This window comes from Ambystoma mexicanum, chromosome 12 (assembly GCF_040938575.1).
Source record: "Ambystoma mexicanum isolate Mex_15411 chromosome 12, UKY_AmexF1_1, whole genome shotgun sequence".
NCBI lineage: Eukaryota > Metazoa > Chordata > Amphibia > Caudata > Ambystomatidae > Ambystoma > Ambystoma mexicanum.
Genome location: NC_090936.1, coordinates 309189963 through 309212998, shown reverse-complemented (window position 1 = coordinate 309212998; position 23036 = coordinate 309189963).

Here is a 23036-nt window from a genome sequence, read left to right as displayed (position 1 = left end):
TCTGTATGGTGTGCAGGTCGGCAGAGAGTCTGAAATTCCGGTCTGAAAACAGACATGGGGTTACTTGGGTTTTAGGCTTTCCCCTTGGCGCACAGGTAGGTGCACCCACAAATGTGAGGTACTGTTTTCATCGGGACACATGTGGGAACGCGAGACGGTGGGCCATGTGTTGTTGGTGGCGTGTTCCGATGGGTGAGCTGAGCGAAATGTGCGGAAAATGCATTTTTTTCCCCACATTTCGGAATTTGCGGGGGTGTCTGGGTAATAAATTCTGGGGCGATTTGCGCAAATCATACCTCTGCGGTTTCCCACGGGTGTCCTCGCTTTTGAAATGTATGGGGTTCCCTGTTTTCCTTGGTGGCTTGGACACCCAAGGGCCATATCTGTATGGTGTGCCGGTCGGCAGAGAGTCTGAAATTCCCGTCTGAAAACAGACTTCGGGTTACATGTGTTTTAGGCTATCCCCTTGGCGCCCAGGTAGGTGCACCCACAAATGTGAGGTACTGTTTTCATCAGGACACATGTGGGAACGCGAGACGGTAGGCCATGTGTTGTTGGTGGTGTGTTCCGATGGGTGAGCCAACCGAAATGTGCAGAAAATGCGATTTTTTCCCCACATTTCGGACTTTGCGGGTGTGTCTGGGTAATAAATTCTGGGGAGATTTGCACAAATCATACCTCTGCGGATTCCCACGTGTGTCCTCTTTTTCGGAAATGCATGGGGTTCCCTGTTTTCCTTGGTGGCTTGGACACCCAAGGCCCATATCTGTATGGTGTGCAGGTCGGCAGAGAGTCTGAAATTCCGGTCTGAAAACAGACATGGGGTTACTCATGTTTTAGGCTTTCCCCTTGGCGCACAGGTAGGTGCACCCACACATGTGAGGTACCGGTTTCATTGGGACTCCTGTGGGAACACGGGACGGTAGGCCATGTGTTGTTGGGGGTTTGTTTCGATGGGTGAGCCAAGCGAAATATGCAGAAAATGCGTTTTTTTCCCCACATTTTGGACTTTGCTGAGGTGTCTGGGTAATACATTCTGGGGCGATTTGCGCAAATCATACCTCTGCGGATTCCCACGGGTGTCCTCTTTTCGGAACTGCATGGGGTTCCCTGTTTTCCTTGGTGGCTTGGACACCCGAGGCCCATATCTGTATGGTGTGCCGGTTTGCAGAGAGTCTGAAATTCTGGTCTGAAAACAGACTTGGGTTAACTTGTGTTTTAGGCTTTCCCCTTGGCGCCCAGGTAGGTGCACCCACACATGTAAGGCACCATTTTCATCGGGACACCCGTGGGAACTCGGGACGGTAGGCCATGTGTTGTTGGGGGCGTGTTTCGATGGGTGAGCCGAGCGAAATGTGCAGAAAATGTGTTTTTTCCCCACATTTTGGACTTTGCGGGGTGTCTGGGTAATAAATTCTGGGGCGATTTGCGCAGATCATACCTCTGCGGATTCCCACGGGTGTCCTCTTTTCGGAACTGCATGGGGTTCCCTGTTTTCCTTGGTGGCTTGGACACCCAAGGCCCATATCTGTATGGTGTGCTGGTCAGCAGAGAGTCTGAAATTCCGGTCTGAAAACAGGCTTCGGGTTACTTGTGTTTTAGGCTTTCCATTTGGCGCCCAGTAGGTGCACCCACACATGTGAGGTACCGTTTTCATCGAGACACCTGTGGGAATGCGGGACGGTAGGCCGTATGTTGTTGGGGGCGTGTTTCGATGGGTGAGCCGAGCGAAATGTTCGGAAAGTTTGTTTTTTTCTCTACATTTCGGACTTTGCTGAGGTGTCTGGGTAATAAATTCTGGGGCGATTTGCGCAAATCATACCTCTGCGGATTCCCACGGGTGTCCTCTTTTCGGAACTGCATGGGGTTCCCTGTTTTCCTTGGTGGCTTGGACACCCGAGGCCCATATCTGTATGGTGTGCCGGTTTGCAGAGAGTCTGAAATTCTGGTCTGAAAACAGACTTGGGTTAACTTGTGTTTTAGGCTTTCCCCTTGGCGCCCAGGTAGGTGCACCTACACATGTAAGGCACCATTTTCATCGGGACACCCGTGGGAACTCGGGACGGTAGGCCATGTGTTGTTGGGGGCGTGTTTCGATGGGTGAGCCAAGCGAAATGTGCAGAAAATGCGTTTTTTCCCCCACATTTCGGACTTTACGGTTTGTCTGGGTAATAAATTCTGGGGCGATTTGCGCAAATCATACCTCTGCGGTTTCCCACGGGTGTCCTCGCTTTTGAAATGTATGGGGTTCAATGTTTGCCTTGGTGGCTTGGACACCCAAGGCCCATATCTGTATGGTGTGCCGGTCGGCAGAGAGTCTGAAATTCCCGTCTGAAAACAGACTTCGGGTTACATGTGTTTTAGGCTTTCCCCTTGGCGCCCAGGTAGGTGCACCCACAAATGTGAGGTACTGTTTTTATCAGGACACATGTGGGAACGCGAGACGGTAGGCCATGTGTTGTTGGTGGCGTGTTCCGATGGGTGAGCCAACCAAAATGTGCAGAAAATGCGATTTTTTTCCCCACATTTCGGACTTTGCGGGTGTGTCTGGGTAATAAATTCTGGGGAGATTTGCGCAAATCATACCTCTGTGGATTCTCACGTGTGTCCTCCTTTCGGAAATGCATGGGGTTCCCTGTTTTCCTTGGTGGCTTGGACACCCAAGGCCCATATCTGTATGGTGTGCAGGTCGGCAGAGAGTCTGCAATTCCGGTCTGAAAACAGACATGGGGTTACTTATGTTTTAGGCTTTCCCCTTGGCGCACAGGTAGGTGCACCCACACATGTGAGGTACCGGTTTCATCGGGACTCCTGTGGGAACACGGGACGGTAGGCCATGTGTTGTTGGGGGTGTGTTTCGATGGGTGAGCCAAGCGAAATATGCAGAAAATGCGTTTTTTTCCCCACATTTCGGACTTTGCTGAGGTGTCTGGGTAATAAATTCTGGGGCGATTTGCGCAAATCATACCTCTGCGGATTCCCACGGGTGTCCTCTTTTCGGAACTGCATGGGGTTCCCTGTTTTCCTTGGTGGCTTGGACACCCGAGGCCCATATCTGTATGGTGTGCCGGTTTGCAGAGAGTCTGAAATTCTGGTCTGAAAACAGACTTGGGTTAACTTGTGTTTTAGGCTTTCCCCTTGGCGCCCAGGTAGGTGCACCCACACATGTAAGGCACCATTTTCATCGGGACACCCGTGGGAACTCGGGACGGTAGGCCATGTGTTGATGGGGGCATGTTTCGATGGGTGAGCCGAGCGAAATGTGCAGAAAATGCGTTTTTTCCCCACATTTTGTACTTTGCGGGGTGTCTGGGTAATAAATTCTGGGGCGATTTGCGCAAATCATACCTCTGCGGATTCCCACGGGTGTCCTCTTTTCGGAACTGCATGGGGTTCCCTGTTTTGCTTGGCGGTGGACACCCAAAGCCCATATCTGTATGGTGTGCTGGTCGGCAGAGAGTCTGAAATTCCGGTCTGAAAACAGACTTCGGGTTACATGCGTTTTAGGCTTTCCCCTTGGCGCCCAGGTAGGTGCACCCACACATGTGAGGTACTGTTTTCATCGGGAAACCTGTGGGAAAGCTGGACGGTAGGCCATGTGTTGTTGGGGGTGTGTTTCGATGGGTGAGCCAAGCGAAATATGCAGAAAATGCATTTTTTTCTCCACATTTTGGACTTTGCGGAGGTATCTGGGTAATACATTCTGGGCCGATTTCCGCAAATCATACCTCTGCGGATTCCCACGTGTGTCCTCTTTTCGGAAATGCATCGGGTTCCCTGTTTTCCTTGGTGGCTTGGACACCGAAGGCCCATATCTGTATGGTGTGCAGGTCGGCAGAGAGTCTGAAATTCCGGTCTGAAAACAGACATGGGGTTACTTGGGTTTTAGGCTTTCCCCTTGGCGCACAGGTAGGTGCACCCACAAATGTGAGGTACTGTTTTCATCGGGACACATGTGGGAACGCGAGACGGTGGGCCATGTGTTGTTGGTGGCGTGTTCCGATGGGTGAGCTGAGCGAAATGTGCGAAAAATGCATTTTTTTCCCCACATTTCGGAATTTGCGGGGGTGTCTGGGTAATAAATTCTGGGGCGATTTGCGCAAATCATACCTCTGCGGTTTCCCACGGGTGTCCTCGCTTTTGAAATGTATGGGGTTCCCTGTTTTCCTTGGTGGCTTGGACACCCAAGGGCCATATCTGTATGGTGTGCCGGTCGGCAGAGAGTCTGAAATTCCCGTCTGAAAACAGACTTCGGGTTACATGTGTTTTAGGCTATCCCCTTGGCGCCCAGGTAGGTGCACCCACAAATGTGAGGTACTGTTTTCATCAGGACACATGTGGGAACGCGAGACGGTAGGCCATGTGTTGTTGGTGGCGTGTTCCGATGGGTGAGCCAACCGAAATGTGCAGAAAATGCGATTTTTTCCCCACATTTTGGACTTTGCGGGTGTGTCTGGGTAATAAATTCTGGGGAGATTTGCACAAATCATACCTCTGCGGATTCCCACGTGTGTCCTCTTTTCGGAAATGCATGGGGTTCCCTGTTTTCCTTGGTGGCTTGGACACCCAAGGCCCATATCTGTATGGTGTGCAGGTCGGCAGAGAGTCTGAAATTCCGGTCTGAAAACAGACATGGGGTTACTCAGGTTTTAGGCTTTCCCCTTGGCGCACAGGTAGGTGCACCCACACATGTGAGGTACCGGTTTCATTGGGACTCCTGTGGGAACACGGGACGGTAGGCCATGTGTTGCTGGGGGTGTGTTTCGATGGGTGAGCCAAGCGAAATATGCAGAAAATGCGTTTTTTTCCCCACATTTTGGACTTTGCTGAGGTGTCTGGGTAATAAATTCTGAGGCGATTTGCGCAAATCATACCTCTGCGGATTCCCACGGGTGTCCTCTTTTCGGAACTGCATGGGGTTCCCTGTTTTCCTTGGTGGCTTTGACACCCGAGGCCCATATCTGTATGGTGTGCCGGTTTGCAGAGAGTCTGAAATTCTGGTCTGAAAACAGACTTGGGTTAACTTGTGTTTTAGGCTTTCCCCTTGGCGCCCAGGTAGGTGCACCCACACATGTAAGGCACCATTTTCATCGGGACACCCGTGGGAACTCGGGACGGTAGGCCATGTGTTGTTGGGGGTGTGTTTCGATGGGTGAGCCGAGCGAAATGTGCAGAAAATGCGTTTTTTCCCCACATTTTGTACTTTGCGGGGTGTCTGGGTAATAAATTCTGGGGCGATTTGCGCAAATCATACCTCTGCGGATTCCCACGGGTGTCCTCTTTTCGGAACTGCATGGGGTTCCCTGTTTTGCTTGGCGGTGGACACCCAAAGCCCATATCTGTATGGTGTGCTGGTCGGCAGAGAGTCTGAAATTCCGGTCTGAAAACAGACTTCGGGTTACATGCGTTTTAGGCTTTCCCCTTGGCGCCCAGGTAGGTGCACCCACACATGTGAGGTACTGTTTTCATCGGGAAACCTGTGGGAAAGCTGGACGGTAGGCCATGTGTTGTTGGGGGTGTGTTTCGATGGGTGAGCCAAGCGAAATATGCAGAAAATGCATTTTTTTCTCCACATTTTGGACTTTGCGGAGGTATCTGGGTAATACATTCTGGGCCGATTTCCGCAAATCATACCTCTGCGGATTCCCACGTGTGTCCTCTTTTCGGAAATGCATCGGGTTCCCTGTTTTCCTTGGTGGCTTGGACACCGAAGGCCCATATCTGTATGGTGTGCAGGTCGGCAGAGAGTCTGAAATTCCGGTCTGAAAACAGACATGGGGTTACTTGGGTTTTAGGCTTTCCCCTTGGCGCACAGGTAGGTGCACCCACAAATGTGAGGTTCTGTTTTCATTGGGACACATGTGGGAACGCGAGACGGTGGGCCATGTGTTGTTGGTGGCGTGTTCCGATGGGTGAGCTGAGCGAAATGTGCGGAAAATGCATTTTTTTCCCCACATTTCGGAATCTGCGGGGGTGTCTGGGTAATAAATTCTGGGGCGATTTGCGCAAATCATACCTCTGCGGTTTCCCACGGGTGTCCTCGCTTTTGAAATGTATGGGGTTCCCTGTTTTCCTTGGTGGCTTGGACACCCAAGGGCCATATCTGTATGGTGTGCCGGTCGGCAGAGAGTCTGAAATTCCCGTCTGAAAACAGACTTCGGGTTACATGTGTTTTAGGCTATCCCCTTGGCGCCCAGGTAGGTGCACCCACAAATGTGAGGTACTGTTTTCATCAGGACACATGTGGGAACGCGAGACGGTAGGCCATGTGTTGTTGGTGGCGTGTTCCGATGGGTGAGCCAACCGAAATGTGCAGAAAATGCGATTTTTTCCCCACATTTCGGACTTTGCGGGTGTGTCTGGGTAATAAATTCTGGGGAGATTTGCACAAATCATACCTCTGCGGATTCCCACGTGTGTCCTCTTTTCGGAAATGCATGGGGTTCCCTGTTTTCCTTGGTGGCTTGGACACCCAAGGCCCATATCTGTATGGTGTGCAGGTCGGCAGAGAGTCTGAAATTCCGGTCTGAAAACAGACATGGGGTTACTCATGTTTTAGGCTTTCCCCTTGGCGCACAGGTAGGTGCACCCACACATGTGAGGTACCGGTTTCATTGGGACTCCTGTGGGAACACGGGACGGTAGGCCATGTGTTGTTGGGGGTGTGTTTCGATGGGTGAGCCAAGCGAAATATGCAGAAAATGCGTTTTTTTCCCCACATTTTGGACTTTGCTGAGGTGTCTGGGTAATAAATTCTGGGGCGATTTGCGCAAATCATACCTCTGCGGATTCCCAAGGGTGTCCTCTTTTCGGAACTGCATGGGGTTCCCTGTTTTCCTTGGTGGCTTGGACACCCGAGGCCCATATCTGTATGGTGTGCCGGTTTGCAGAGAGTCTGAAATTCTGGTCTGAAAACAGACTTGGGTTAACTTGTGTTTTAGGCTTTCCCCTTGGCGCCCAGGTAGGTGCACCCACACATGTAAGGCACCATTTTCATCGGGACACCCGTGGGAACTCGGGACGGTAGGCCATGTGTTGTTGGGGGCGTGTTTCGATGGGTGAGCCGAGCGAAATGTGCAGAAAATGTGTTTTTTCCCCACATTTTGGACTTTGCGGGGTGTCTGGGTAATAAATTCTGGGGCGATTTGCGCAGATCATACCTCTGCGGATTCCCACGGGTGTCCTCTTTTCGGAACTGCATGGGGTTCCCTGTTTTCCTTGGTGGCTTGGACACCCAAGGCCCATATCTGTATGGTGTGCTGGTCAGCAGAGAGTCTGAAATTCCGGTCTGAAAACAGGCTTCGGGTTACTTGTGTTTTAGGCTTTCCATTTGGCGCCCAGTAGGTGCACCCACACATGTGAGGTACCGTTTTCATCGAGACACCTGTGGGAATGCGGGACGGTAGGCCGTATGTTGTTGGGGGCGTGTTTCGATGGGTGAGCCGAGCGAAATGTTCGGAAAGTTTGTTTTTTTCTCTACATTTCGGACTTTGCTGAGGTGTCTGGGTAATAAATTCTGGGGCGATTTGCGCAAATCATACCTCTGCGGATTCCCACGGGTGTCCTCTTTTCGGAACTGCATGGGGTTCCCTGTTTTCCTTGGTGGCTTGGACACCCGAGGCCCATATCTGTATGGTGTGCCGGTTTGCAGAGAGTCTGAAATTCTGGTCTGAAAACAGACTTGGGGTAATTTGTGTTTTAAGCTTACCCCTTGGCGCCCAGGTAGGTGCACCCACACATGTAAGGCACCATTTTCATCGGGACACCCGTGGGAACTCGGGACGGTAGGCCATGTGTTGTTGGGGTGTGTTTCGATGGGTGAGCCGAGCGAAATGTGCAGAAAATGCGTTTTTTCCCCACATTTTGGACTTTGCGGGGTGTCTGGGTAATACATTCTGGGCCGATTTGGGCAAATCATACCTCTGCGGATTCCCACGTGTGTCCTCTTTTCGGAAATGCATGGGGTTCCCTGTTTTCCTTGGTGGCTTGGACACCGAAGGCCCATATCTGTATGGTGTGCAGGTCGGCAGAGAGTCTGAAATTCCGGTCTGAAAACAGACATGGGGTTACTTGGGTTTTAGGCTTTCCCCTTGGCGCACAGGTAGGTGCACCCACAAATGTGAGGTACTGTTTTCATCAGGAAACATGTGGGAACGCGAGAAGGTAGGCCATGTGTTGTTGGTGGCGTGTTCCGATGGGTGAGCCAACCGAAATATGCAGAAAATGCGATTTTTTCCCCACATTTCGGACTTTGCGGGTGTGTCTGGGTAATAAATTCTGGGGAGATTTGCGCAAATCATACCTCTGCAGATTCCCACGTGTGTCCTCTTTTCGGAAATGCATGGGGTTCCCTGTTTTCCTTGGTGGCTTGGACACCCAAGGCCCATATCTATATGGTGTGCAGGTCGGCAGAGAGTTTGAAATTCCGGTCTGAAAACAGACATGGGGTTACTCATGTTTTAGGCTTTCCCCTTGGCGCACAGGTAGGTGCACCCACACATGTGAGGTACCGGTTTCATCGGGACACCCGTGGGAACACGGGACGGTAGGCCATGTGTTGTTGGGGGTGTGTTTCGATGGGTGAGCCAAGCGAAATATGCAGAAAATGCGTTTTTTTCCCCACATTTCGGACTTTGCTGAGGTGTCTGGGTAATAAATTCTGGGGCGATTTGCGCAAATCATACCTCTGCGGATTCCCACGGGTGTCCTCTTTTCGGAACTGCATGGGGTTCCCTGTTTTCCTTGGTGGCTTGGACACCCGAGGCCCATATCTGTATGGTGTGCCGGTTTGCAGAGAGTCTGAAATTCTGGTCTGAAAACAGACTTGGGTTAACTTGTGTTTTAGGCTTTCCCCTTGAAGCCCAGGTAGGTGCACCCACACATGTAAGGCACCATTTTCATCGGGACACCCGTGGGAACTCGGGACGGTAGGCCAAGTGTTGTTGGGGGCGTGTTTCGATGGGTGAGCCGAGCGAAATGTGCAGAAAATGCGTTTTTTCCCCACATTTTGGACTTTGCGAGGTGTCTGGGTAATAAATTCTGGGGCGATTTGCGCAAATCATACCTCTGCGGATTCCCACGGGTGTCCTCTTTTCGGAACTGCATGGGGTTCCCTGTTTTCCTTGGTGGCTTGGACACCCAAGGCCCATATCTGTATGGTGTGCTGGTCAGCAGAGAGTCTGAAATTCCGGTCTGAAAACAGGCTTCGGGTTACTTGTGTTTTAGGCTTTCCATTTGGCGCCCAGTAGGTGCACCCACACATGTGAGGTACCGTTTTCATCGAGACACCTGTGGGAATGCCGGACGGTAGGCCGTGTGTTGTTGGGGGCGTGTTTCGATGGGTGAGCCGAGCGAAATGTGCGGAAAGTTTGTTTTTTTCTCTACATTTTGGACTTTGCGTGGGTGTCTGGGTAATACATTCTGGGGCGATTTGTGCAAATCATACCTCTGCGGATTCCCATAGGTGTCCTCTTTTCGGAAATGCATGGGGTTCCCTGTTTTCCTTGGTGGCTTGGACACCCAAGGCCCACATCTGTATGGTGTGTAGGTCGGCAGAGAGTCTGAAATTCCAGTCTGAAAACAGATTTGGGGTTACTTATGTTTTAGGCACTCCCCTTGGCGCCCAGGTAGGTGCACCCACACATGTGAGGTACTGTTTTCATCGGGAAACCTGTGGGAAAGCTGGACGGTAGGCCATGTGTTGTTGGGGGTGTGTTTCGATGGGTGAGCCAAGCGAAATATGCAGAAAATGCATTTTTTTCCCCACATTTCGGACTTTGCTGAGGTGTCTGGGTAATAAATTCTGGGGCGATTTGCGCAAATCATACCTCTGCGGATTCCCACGGGTGTCCTATTTTCGGAACTGCATGGGGTTCCCTGTTTTCCTTGGTGGCTTGGACACCCGAGGCCCATATCTGTATGGTGTGCCGGTTTGCAGAGAGTCTGAAATTCTGGTCTGAAAACAGACTTGGGTTAACTTGTGTTTTAGGCTTTCCCCTTGGCGCCCAGGTAGGTGCACCCACACATGTAAGGCACCATTTTCATCGGGACACCCGTGGGAACTCGGGACGGTAGGCCATGTGTTGTTGGGGGCGTGTTTCGATGGGTGAGCCGAGCGAAATGTGCAGAAAATGCGTTTTTTCCCCACATTTTGGACTTTGCGAGGTGTCTGGGTAATAAATTCTGGGGCGATTTGCGCAAATCATACCTCTGCGGATTCCCACGGGTGTCCTCTTTTCGGAACTGCATGGGGTTCCCTGTTTTCCTTGGTGGCTTGGACACCCAAGGCCCATATCTGTATGGTGTGCTGGTCAGCAGAGAGTCTGAAATTCCGGTCTGAAAACAGGCTTCGGGTTACTTGTGTTTTAGGCTTTCCATTTGGCGCCCAGTAGGTGCACCCACACATGTGAGGTACCGTTTTCATCGAGACACCTGTGGGAATGCCGGACGGTAGGCCGTGTGTTGTTGGGGGCGTGTTTCGATGGGTGAGCCGAGCGAAATGTGCGGAAAGTTTGTTTTTTTCTCTACATTTTGGACTTTGCGTGGGTGTCTGGGTAATACATTCTGGGGCGATTTGTGCAAATCATACCTCTGCGGATTCCCATAGGTGTCCTCTTTTCGGAAATGCATGGGGTTCCCTGTTTTCCTTGGTGGCTTGGACACCCAAGGCCCACATCTGTATGGTGTGTAGGTCGGCAGAGAGTCTGAAATTCCAGTCTGAAAACAGATTTGGGGTTACTTATGTTTTAGGCACTCCCCTTGGCGCCCAGGTAGGTGCACCCACACATGTGAGGTACTGTTTTCATCGGGAAACCTGTGGGAAAGCTGGACGGTAGGCCATGTGTTGTTGGGGGTGTGTTTCGATGGGTGAGCCAAGCGAAATATGCAGAAAATGCATTTTTTTCTCCACATTTTGGACTTTGCGGAGGTATCTGGGTAATACATTCTGGGCCGATTTGCGCAAATCATACCTCTGCGGATTCCCACGTGTGTCCTCTTTTCGGAAATGCATGGGGTTCCCTTTTTTCCTTGGTGGCTTGGACACCGAAGGCCCATATCTGTATGGTGTGCAGGTCGGCAGAGAGTCTGAAATTCCAGTCTGAAAACAGACATGGGGTTACTCATGTTTTAGGCTTTCCCCTTGGCGCACAGGTAGGTGCACCCACACATGTGAGGTACCGGTTTCATCGGGACTCCTGTGGGAACACGGGACGGTAGGCCATGTGTTGTTGGGGGTGTGTTTCGATGGGTGAGCCAAGCGAAATATGCAGAAAATGCATTTTTTTCCCCACATTTCGGACTTTGCTGAGGTGTCTGGGTAATAAATTCTGGGGCGATTTGCGCAAATCATACCTCTGCGGATTCCCACGGGTGTCCTATTTTCGGAACTGCATGGGGTTCCCTGTTTTCCTTGGTGGCTTGGACACCCGAGGCCCATATCTGTATGGTGTGCCGGTTTGCAGAGAGTCTGAAATTCTGGTCTGAAAACAGACTTGGGTTAACTTGTGTTTTAGGCTTTCCCCTTGGCGCCCAGGTAGGTGCACCCACACATGTAAGGCACCATTTTCATCGGGACACCCGTGGGAACTCGGGACGGTAGGCCATGTGTTGTTGGGGGCGTGTTTCGATGGGTGAGCCGAGCGAAATGTGCAGAAAATGCGTTTTTTCCCCACATTTTGGACTTTGCGGGTTGTCTGGGTAATAAATTCTGGGGCGATTTGCGCAAATCATACCTCTGCGGATTCCCACGGGTGTCCTCTTTTCGGAACTGCATGGGGTTCCCTGTTTTCCTTGGTGGCTTGGACACCCAAGGCCCATATCTGTATGGTGTGCTGGTCAGCAGAGAGTCTTAAATTCCGGTCTGAAAACAGGCTTCGGGTTACTTGTGTTTTAGGCTTTCCATTTGGCGCCCAGTAGGTGCACCCACACATGTGAGGTACTGTTTTCATCGAGACACCTGTGGGAATGCGGGACGGTAGGCCGTGTGTTGTTGGGGGCGTGTTTCGATGGGTGAGCCGAGCGAAATGTGCGGAAAGTTTGTTTTTTTCTCTACATTTTGGACTTTGCGTGGGTGTCTGGGTAATACATTCTGGGGCGATTTGTGCAAATCATACCTCTGCGGATTCCCATAGGTGTCCTCTTTTCAGAAATGCATGGGGTTCCCTGTTTTCCTTGGTGGCTTGGACACCCAAGGCCCACATCTGTATGGTGTGTAGGTCGGCAGAGAGTCTGAAATTCCAGTCTGAAAACAGACTTGGGGTTACTTATGTTTTAGGCACTCCCCTTGGCGCCCAGGTAGGTGCACCCACACATGTGAGGTACTGTTTTCATCGGGAAACCTGTGGGAACGCGGGACAGTAGGCCATGTGTTGTTGGGGGCGTGTTTCGATGGGTGAGCCAAGCGAAATATGCAGAAAATGCATTTTTCCCCACATTTCGGACTTTGGGGGGGTGTCTGGGTAATAAATTCTGGGGCGATTTGCACAAAACATACCTCAGCAGATTCCCAAAGGTGTCCTCTTTTCAGAAATGCATGGGTTTCCCTGTTTTCCTTGGTGTCTTGGACACCCGAGGCCCATATCTGTATGGTGTGCCGGTCGGCAGAGAGTCTGAAATTCTGGTCTGAAAACAGACTTGGGGTTACTTGTGTTTTAGGCTTTACTCTTGGCGCCCAGGTAGGTTCACCCACACATGTGAGGTACCGTTTAACTCGTGACACCTGTGGGAACACGGGACGGTAGGCCATGTGTTGTTGGGGGCGTGTTTCGATGAGTGAGCCGAGCGAAATGTGCGGAAAATGCGTTTTTTTCCCCACATTTCGGATTTTGCGGGGGTGTCTGGGTAATAAATTCTTGGGCGATTTGCGCAAATCATACCTCTGCGGATTCCCACGGGTTTCCTCTTTTCAGAAATGCATGGGGTTCCCTGTTTTCCTTGGTGGCTTGGACACCCGAAGCCCATATCTGTATGATGTGCCGGTCGGCAGAGAGTCTGAAATTCCAGTCTGAAAACAGACTTGGGGTTACTTGTGTTTTAGGCTTTCCCTGTGGCGCCCAGGTAGGTGCACCCACACATGTGAGGTACCGTTTTCATCATGACACCTGTGGGAATGTGGGACTGTAGACCATGTGTTGTTGGGTGCGTGTTTCGATGAGTGAGCCAAGCAAAATGTGCGGAAAATGCGTTTTTTCCCCACATTTCGGACTTTGCGGGGGTGTCTGGGTAATACATTTTTGGGCGATTTGCGCAAATCATACCTCTGCGGATTCCCACGGGGTTCCTCTTTTCGGAAATGCATGGGGTTCCCTGTTTTCCTTGGTGGCTTGGACACTCGAGGCCCATATCTGTATGGTGTGCCGGTCGGCAGAGAGTCTGAAATTCTGGTCTGAAAACAGACTTGGGTTAACTTGTGTTTTAGGCTTTCCCCTTGGCGCCCAGATAGGTGCACCCACACATGTGAGGTACCGTTTTCATCGGGATACCTGTGGGAATGCGGAACGGTAGGCCATGTGTTGTTGGGGGCATGTTTCGATGGGTGAGGCCGAGCGAATTGTGCAGAAAATGCGTTTTTTCCCCACATTTTGGACTTTACGGGTTGTCTGGGTAATAAATTCTGGGGCGGTTTGCGCAAATCATACCTCTGCGGATTCCCACAGGTGTCCTCGTTTCGGAACTGCATGGGGTTCCCTGTTTTCCTTGGTGGCTTGGACACCCGAGGCCCATATCTGTATGGTGTACCGATTTGCAGAGAGTCTGAAATTCTGGTCTGAAAACAGACTTGGGTTAACTTGTGTTTTAGGCTTTCCCCTTGGCGCCCAGATAGGTGCACCCACACATGTGAGGTACCGTTTTCATTGGGACACCTGTGGGAATGCGGGACGGTAGGCCATGTGTTGTTGGGGGCGTGTTTCGATGGGTGAGCCAAGCGAAATATGCAGAAAATGCGTTTTTCCCCACATTTCGGACTTTGGGGGGGTGTCTGGGTAATAAATTCTGGGGCGATTTGCACAAAACATACCTCAGCAGATTCCCAAAGGTGTCCTCTTTTCAGAAATGCATGGGTTTCCCTGTTTTCCTTGGTGTCTTGGACACCCGAGGCCCATATCTGTATGGTGTGCCGATCGGCAGAGAGTCTGAAATTCTGGTCTGAAAACAGACTTGGGGTTACTTGTGTTTTAGGCTTTACTCTTGGCGCCCAGGTAGGTTCACCCACACATGTGAGGTACCGTTTAACTCGTGACACCTGTGGGAACACGGGACGGTAGGCCATGTGTTGTTGGGGGCGTGTTTCGATGAGTGAGCCGAGCGAAATGTGCGGAAAATGCGTTTTTTTCCCCACATTTCGGATTTTGCGGGGGTGTCTGGGTAATAAATTCTTGGGCGATTTGCGCAAATCATACCTCTGCGGATTCCCACGGGTTTCCTCTTTTCAGAAATGCATGGGGTTCCCTGTTTTCCTTGGTGGCTTGGACACCCGAAGCCCATATCTGTATGATGTGCCGGTCGGCAGAGAGTCTGAAATTCCAGTCTGAAAACAGACTTGGGGTTACTTGTGTTTTAGGCTTTCCCCGTGGCGCCCAGGTAGGTGCACCCACACATGTGAGGTACCGTTTTCATCATGACACCTGTGGGAATGTGGGACTGTAGACCATGTGTTGTTGGGTGCGTGTTTCGATGAGTGAGCCAAGCAAAATGTGCGGAAAATGCGTTTTTTCCCCACATTTCGGACTTTGCGGGGGTGTCTGGGTAATACATTTTTGGGCGATTTGCGCAAATCATACCTCTGCGGATTCCCACGGGGTTCCTCTTTTCGGAAATGCATGGGGTTCCCTGTTTTCCTTGGTGGCTTGGACACTCGAGGCCCATATCTGTATGGTGTGCCGGTCGGCAGAGAGTCTGAAATTCTGGTCTGAAAACAGACTTGGGTTAACTTGTGTTTTAGGCTTTCCCCTTGGCGCCCAGATAGGTGCACCCACACATGTGAGGTACCGTTTTCATCGGGATACCTGTGGGAATGCGGGACGGTAGGCCATGTGTTGTTGGGGGCATGTTTCGATGGGTGAGGCCGAGCGAATTGTGCAGAAAATGCGTTTTTTCCCCACATTTTGGACTTTACGGGTTGTCTGGGTAATAAATTCTGGGGCGATTTGCGCAAATCATACCTCTGCGGATTCCCACAGGTGTCCTCTTTTCGGAACTGCATGGGGTTCCCTGTTTTCCTTGGTGGCTTGGACACCCGAGGCCCATATCTGTATGGTGTGCCGATTTGCAGAGAGTCTGAAATTCTGGTCTGAAAACAGACTTGGGTTAACTTGTGTTTTAGGCTTTCCCCTTGGCGCCCAGATAGGTGCACCCACACATGTGAGGTACCGTTTTCATTGGGACACCTGTGGGAATGCGGGACGGTAGGCCATGTGTTGTTGGGGGCGTGTTTCGATGGGTGAGCCGAGCGAAATGTGCAGAAAATGTGTTTTTTTCCTACATTTTGGACTTTGCGGGGTGTCTGGGTAATAAATTCTGGGGCGATTTGTGCAAATCATACCTCTGCGTATTCCCACGGCTGTCCTCTTTTCGGAACTGCATGGGGTTCCCTGTTTTCTTTGGTGGCTTGGACACCCGAGGCCCATATCTGTATGGTGTGCCGGTTTGCAGAGAGTCTGAAATTCTTGTCTGAAAACAGACTTGGGTTAACTTGTGTTTTAGGCTTTTCCTTGGCGCCGAGGTAGGTGCACCCACACATGTAAGGCACCGTTTTCATCGGGACACCCGTGGGAACTCGGGACGGTAGGCCATGTGTTGTTGGGGGCGTGTTTCGATGGGTGAGCCGAGCAAAATGTGCAGAAAATGCGTTTTTTCCCCACATTTTAGACTTTGCGGGGTGTCTGGGTAATAAATTCTGGGGCGATTTGCGCAAATCATACCTCTGCGGATTCCCACGGCTGTCCTCTTTTCGGAACTGCATGGGGTTCCCTGTTTTCCTTGGTGGCTTGGACACCCAAGGCCCATATCTGTATGGTGTGCTGGTCAGCAAAGTGTCTGAAATTCCGGTCTGAAAACAGGCTTCGGGTAACTTGTGTTTTAGGCTTTCCATTTGGCGCCTAGTAGGTGCACCCACACATGTGAGGTACCGTTTTCATCGAGACCCCTGTGGGAATGCGGGACGGTAGGCCGTGTGTTGTTGGGGGCGTGTTTCGATGGGTGAGCCGAGCGAAATGTGCGGAAAGTTTGTTTTTTTCTCTACATTTTGGACTTTGCGGGGGTGTCTGGGTAATACATTTTTGGGCGATTTGCGCAAATCATACCTCTGCGGATTCCCACGGGGTTCCTCTTTTCGGAAATGCATGGGGTTCCCTGTTTTCCTTGGTGGCTTGGACACTCGAGGCCCATATCTGTATGGTGTGCCGGTCGGCAGAGAGTCTGAAATTCTGGTCTGAAAACAGACTTGGGTTAACTTGTGTTTTAGGCTTTCCCCTTGGCGCCCAGATAGGTGCACCCACACATGTGAGGTACCGTTTTCATCGGGATACCTGTGGGAATGCGGGACGGTAGGCCATGTGTTGTTGGGGGCATGTTTCGATGGGTGAGGCCGAGCGAATTGTGCAGAAAATGCGTTTTTTCCCCACATTTTGGACTTTACGGGTTGTCTGGGTAATAAATTCTGGGGCGATTTGCGCAAATCATACCTCTGCGGATTCCCACAGGTGTCCTCTTTTCGGAACTGCATGGGGTTCCCTGTTTTCCTTGGTGGCTTGGACACCCGAGGCCCATATCTGTATGGTGTGCCGATTTGCAGAGAGTCTGAAATTCTGGTCTGAAAACAGACTTGGGTTAACTTGTGTTTTAGGCTTTCCCCTTGGCGCCCAGATAGGTGCACCCACACATGTGAGGTACCGTTTTCATTGGGACACCTGTGGGAATGCGGGACGGTAGGCCATGTGTTGTTGGGGGCGTGTTTCGATGGGTGAGCCAAGCGAAATATGCAGAAAATGCGTTTTTCCCCACATTTCGGACTTTGGGGGGGGTGTCTGGGTAATAAATTCTGGGGCGATTTGCACAAAACATACCTCAGCAGATTCCCAAAGGTGTCCTCTTTTCAGAAATGCATGGGTTTCCCTGTTTTCCTTGGTGTCTTGGACACCCGAGGCCCATATCTGTATGGTGTGCCGGTCGGCAGAGAGTCTGAAATTCTGGTCTGAAAACAGACTTGGGGTTACTTGTGTTTTAGGCTTTACTCTTGGCGCCCAGGTAGGTTCACCCACACATGTGAGGTACCGTTTAACTCGTGACACCTGTGGGAACACGGGACGGTAGGCCATGTGTTGTTGGGGGCGTGTTTCGATGAGTGAGCCGAGCGAAATGTGCGGAAAATGCGTTTTTTTCCCCACATTTCGGATTTTGCGGGGGTGTCTGGGTAATAAATTCTTGGGCGATTTGCGCAAATCATACCTCTGCGGATTCCCACGGGTTTCCTCTTTTCAGAAATGCATGGGGTTCCCTGTTTTCCTTGGTGGCTTGGACACCCGAAGCCCATATCTGTATGATGTGCCGGTCGGCAGAGAGTCTGAAATTCCAGTCTGAAAACAGACTTGGGGTTACTTGTGTTTTAGGCTTTCCCCGTGGCGCCCAGGTAGGTGCACCCACACATGTGAGGTACCGTTTTCATCATGACACCTGTGGGAATGTGGGACTGTAGACCATGTGTTGTTGGGTGCGTGTTTCGATGAGTGAGCCAAGCAAAATGTGCGGAAAATGCGTTTTTTCCCCACATTTCGGACTTTGCGGGGGTGTCTGGGTAATACATTTTTGGGCGATTTGCGCAAATCATACCTCTGCGGATTCCCACGGGGTTCCTCTTTTCGGAAATGCATGGGGTTCCCTGTTTTCCTTGGTGGCTTGGACACTCGAGGCCCATATCTGTATGGTGTGCCGGTCGGCAGAGAGTCTGAAATTCTGGTCTGAAAACAGACTTGGGTTAACTTGTGTTTTAGGCTTTCCCCTTGGCGCCCAGATAGGTGCACCCACACATGTGAGGTACCGTTTTCATCGGGATACCTGTGGGAATGCGGGACGGTAGGCCATGTGTTGTTGGGGGCATGTTTCGATGGGTGAGGCCGAGCGAATTGTGCAGAAAATGCATTTTTTCCCCACATTTTGGACTTTACGGGTTGTCTGGGTAATAAATTCTGGGGCGATTTGCGCAAATCATACCTCTGCGGATTCCCACAGGTGTCCTCTTTTCGGAACTGCATGGGGTTCCCTGTTTTCCTTGGTGGCTTGGACACCCGAGGCCCATATCTGTATGGTGTGCCGATTTGCAGAGAGTCTGAAATTCTGGTCTGAAAACAGACTTGGGTTAACTTGTGTTTTAGGCTTTCCCCTTGGCGCCCAGATAGGTGCACCCACACATGTGAGGTACCGTTTTCATTGGGACACCTGTGGGAATGCGGGACGGTAGGCCATGTGTTGTTGGGGGCGTGTTTCGATGGGTGAGCCGAGCGAAATGTGCAGAAAATGTGTTTTTTTCCTACATTTTGGACTTTGCGGGGTGTCTGGGTAATAAATTCTGGGGCGATTTGTGCAAATCATACCTCTGCGTATTCCCACGGGTGTCCTCTTTTCGGAACTGCATGGGGTTCCCTGTTTTCTTTGGTGGCTTGGACACCCGAGGCCCATATCTGTATGGTGTGCCGGTTTGCAGAGAGTCTGAAATTCTTGTCTGAAAACAGACTTGGGTTAACTTGTGTTTTAGGCTTTTCCTTGGCGCCGAGGTAGGTGCACCCACACATGTAAGGCACCGTTTTCATCGGGACACCCGTGGGAACTCGGGACGGTAGGCCATGTGTTGTTGGGGGCGTGTTTCGATGGGTGAGCCGAGCAAAATGTGCAGAAAATGCGTTTTTCCCCACATTTTAGACTTTGCGGGGTGTCTGGGTAATAAATTCTGGGGCGATTTGCGCAAATCATACCTCTGCGGATTCCCACGGCTGTCCTCTTTTCGGAACTGCATGGGGTTCCCTGTTTTCCTTGGTGGCTTGGACACCCAAGGCCCATATCTGTATGGTGTGCTGGTCAGCAAAGTGTCTGAAATTCCGGTCTGAAAACAGGCTTCGGGTAACTTGTGTTTTAGGCTTTCCATTTGGCGCCTAGTAGGTGCACCCACACATGTGAGGTACCGTTTTCATCGAGACCCCTGTGGGAATGCGGGACGGTAGGCCGTGTGTTGTTGGGGGCGTGTTTCGATGGGTGAGCCGAGCGAAATGTGCGGAAAGTTTGTTTTTTTCTCTACATTTTGGACTTTGCGGGGGTGTCTGGGTAATACATTCTGGGGCGATTTGTGCAAATCATACCTCTGCGGATTCCCATAGGTGTCCTCTTTTCGGAAATGCATGGGGTTCCCTGTTTTCCTTGGTGGCTTGGACACCCAAGGCCCACATCTGTATGGTGTGTAGGTCGGCAGAGAGTCTGAAATTCCAGTCTGAAAACAGACTTGGGGTTACTTATGTTTTAGGCACTCCCCTTGGCGCCCAGGTAGGTGCACCCACACATGTGAGGTACTATTTTCATCGGGAAACCTGTGGGAACGCGGGACAGTAGGCCATGTGTTGTTGGGGGCGTGTTCCGATGGGTGAGCCGAGCGAAATGTGCGGAAAATGCGTTTTTTCCCCCACATTTCGCAATTTGCGGGGGTGTCTGGGTAATAAATTCTGGGGCGATTTGCACAAAACATACCTCAGCAGATTCCCAAAGGTGTCCTCTTTTCAGAAATGCATGGGGTTCCCTGTTTTCCTTGATGGCTTGGACACCCGAGGCCCATATCTGTATGGTGTGCCGGTCGGCAGAGAGTCTGAAATTCTGGTCTGAAAACAGACTTGGGTTAACTTGTGTTTTAGGCTTTACTCTTGACGCCCAGGTAGGTTCACCCACACATGTGAGGTACCGTTTAACTTGTGACACCTGTAGGAACACGGGACGGTAGGCCATGTGTTGTTGGGGGCGTGTTTCGATGAGTGAGCCGAGCGAAATGTGCGAAAAATGCGTTTTTTTCCCCACATTTCGGATTTTGCGGGGGTGTCTGGGTAATAAATTCTTGGGCGATTTGCGCAAATCATACCTCTGCGGATTCCCACGGGTTTCCTCTTTTCAGAAATGCATGGGGTTCCCTGTTTTCCTTGGTGGCTTGGACACCCGAAGCCCATATCTGTATGATGTGCCGGTCGGCAGAGAGTCTGAAATTCCGGTCTGAAAACAGACTTGGGGTTACTTGTGTTTTAGGCTTTTCCCTTGGCGCCCAGGTAGGTGCACCCACACTTGTGAGGTACCGTTTTCATCATGACACCTGTGGGAATGTGGGACTGTAGACCATGTGTTGTTGGGTGCGTGTTTCGATAAGTGAGCCGAGCAAAATGTGCGGAAAATGCGTTTTTTCCCCACATTTCGGACTTTGCGGGGGTGTCTGGGTAATACATTTTTGGGCGATTTGCACAAATCATACCTCTGCGGATTCCCACGGGGTTCCTCTTTTCGGAAATGCATGGGGTTCCCTGTTTTACTTGGTGGCTTGGACACTCGAGGCCCATATCTGTATGGTGTGCCGGTCGGCAGAGAGTCTGAAATTCCGGTCTGAAAACAGACTTGGGGTTACTTGTGTTTTAGGCTTTCCCCTTGGTGCCCAGGTAGGTGCACCCACACATGTGAGGTACTGTTTTCATCGGCACACCTGTGAGAACGCGGGACGGTAGGCCATGTGTTGTTGGCGGCATGTTTCGTTGCGTGAGCAGAGCGAAATGTGCGGAAAATGCATTTCTTCCCCCACATTTTGGAATTTGCGGGGGTGTCTGGGTAATAAATTCTGCAGCGATTTGCGCAAATCATACCTCTGCGGATTCCCACGGGTGTTCTCTTTTCGGAAATGCATGGGGTTCCCTGTTTTCCTTGGTGGCTTGGACACCCGAGGCCCATATCTGTATGGTGTGCCGGTTTGCAGAGAGTCTGAAATTCTGGTCTGAAAACAGACTTGGGTTAACTTGTGTTTTAGGCTTTCCCCTGGGCGCCCAGATAGGTGCACCCACACATGTGAGGTACTGTTTTCATCGGGGCACCTGTGGGAATGCGGGATGGTAGGCCATGTGTTGTTGGGGGCGTGTTTCGATGGGTGAGCCGAGCGAATTGTGCAGAAAATGCGTTTTTTCCCCACTTTTTGGACTTTACGGGTTGTCTGGGTAATAAATTCTGGGGCGATTTGCGCAAATCATACCTCTGCGGATTCCCACAGGTGTCCTCTTTTCGGAACTGCATGGGGTTCCCTGTTTTCCTTGGTAGCTTGGACACCCGAGGCCCATATCTGTATGGTGTGCTGATTTGCAGAGAGTCTGAAATTCTGGTCTGAAAACAGACTTGGGTTAACTTGTGTTTTAGGCTTTCCCCTTGGCGCCCAGATAGGTGCACCCACACATGTGAGGTACCGTTTTCATTGGGACACCTGTGGGAATGCGGGACGGTAGGCCATGTGTTGTTGGGGGCGTGTTTCGATGGGTGAGCCGAGCGAAATGTGCAGAAAATGCGTTTTTTCCCCACATTTTGGACTTTACGGGTTGTCTGGGTAATAAATTCTGGGGCGATTTGCGCAAATCATACCTCTGGGGATTCCCACGGGTGTCCTCTTTTCGGAACTGCATGGGGTTCCCTGTTTTCCTTGGTGGCTTGGACACCCGAGGCCCATATCTGTATGGTGTGCCGGTTTGCAGAGAGTCTGAAATTCTGGTCTGAAAACAGACTTGGGTTAACTTGTGTTTTAGGCTTTCCCCTTGGCGCCCAGGTAGGTGCACCCACACATGTAAGGCACCATTTTCATCGGGACACCCGTGGGAACTCGGGACGGTAGGCCATGTGTTGTTGGGGGCGTGTTTCGATGGGTGAACCGAGCGAAATGTGCAGAAAATGCGTTTTTTCCCCACATTTTGGACTTTGCGGTGTCTGGGTAATAAATTCTGGGGCGATTTGCGCAAATCATACCTCTGCGGATTCCCATGCGTGTCCTCTTTTCGGAACTGCATGGGGTTCCCTGTTTTCCTTGGTGGCTTGGACACCCAAGGCCCATATCTGTATGGTGTGCTGGTCAGCGGAGAGTCTGAAATTCCGGTCTGAAAACAGGCTTCGGGTTACTTGTGTTTTAGGCTTTCCATTTGGCGCCCAGTAGGTGCACCCACACATGTGAGGTACCGTTTTCATCGAGACACCTGTGGGAATGCGGGACAGTAGGCCGTGTGTTGTTGGGGGCGTGTTTCGATGGGTGAGCCGAGCGAAATGTGCGGAAAGTTTGTTTTTTTCTCTACATTTTGGACTTTGCGGGAGTGTCTGGGTAATACATTCTGGGGCGATTTGTGCAAATCATACCTCTGCGGATTCCCATAGGTGTCCTCTTTTCGGAAATGCATGGGGTTCCCTGTTTTCCTTGGTGGCTTGGACACCCAAGGCCCACATCTGTATGGTGGGTAGGTCGGCAGAGAGTCTGAAATTCCAGTCTGAAAACAGAATTGGGGTTACTTATGTTTTAGGCACTCCCCTTGGCGCCCAGGTAGGTGCACCCACACATGTGAGGTACTGTTTTCATCGGGAAACCTGTGGGAACGCGGTACAGTAGGCCATGTGTTGTTGGGGGCGTGTACCGATGGGTGAGCCGAGCGAAATGTGCAGAAAATGCATTTTTTCCCCCACATTTCGCAATTTGCGGGGGTGTCTGGGTAATAAATTCTGGGGCGATTTGCACAAAACATACCTCAGCAGATTCCCAAAGGTGTCCTCTTTTCAGAAATGCATGGGGTTCCCTGTTTTCCTTGGTGGCTTGGACACCCGAGGCCCATATCTGTATGGTGTGCCGGTCGGCAGAGAGTCTGAAATTCTGGTCTGAAAACAGACTTGGGGTTACTTGTGTTTTAGGCTTTACTCTTGACGCCCAGGTAGGTTCACCCACACATGTGAGGTACCGTTTAACTCGTGACACTTGTGGGAACACGGGACGGTAGGCCATGTGTTGTTGG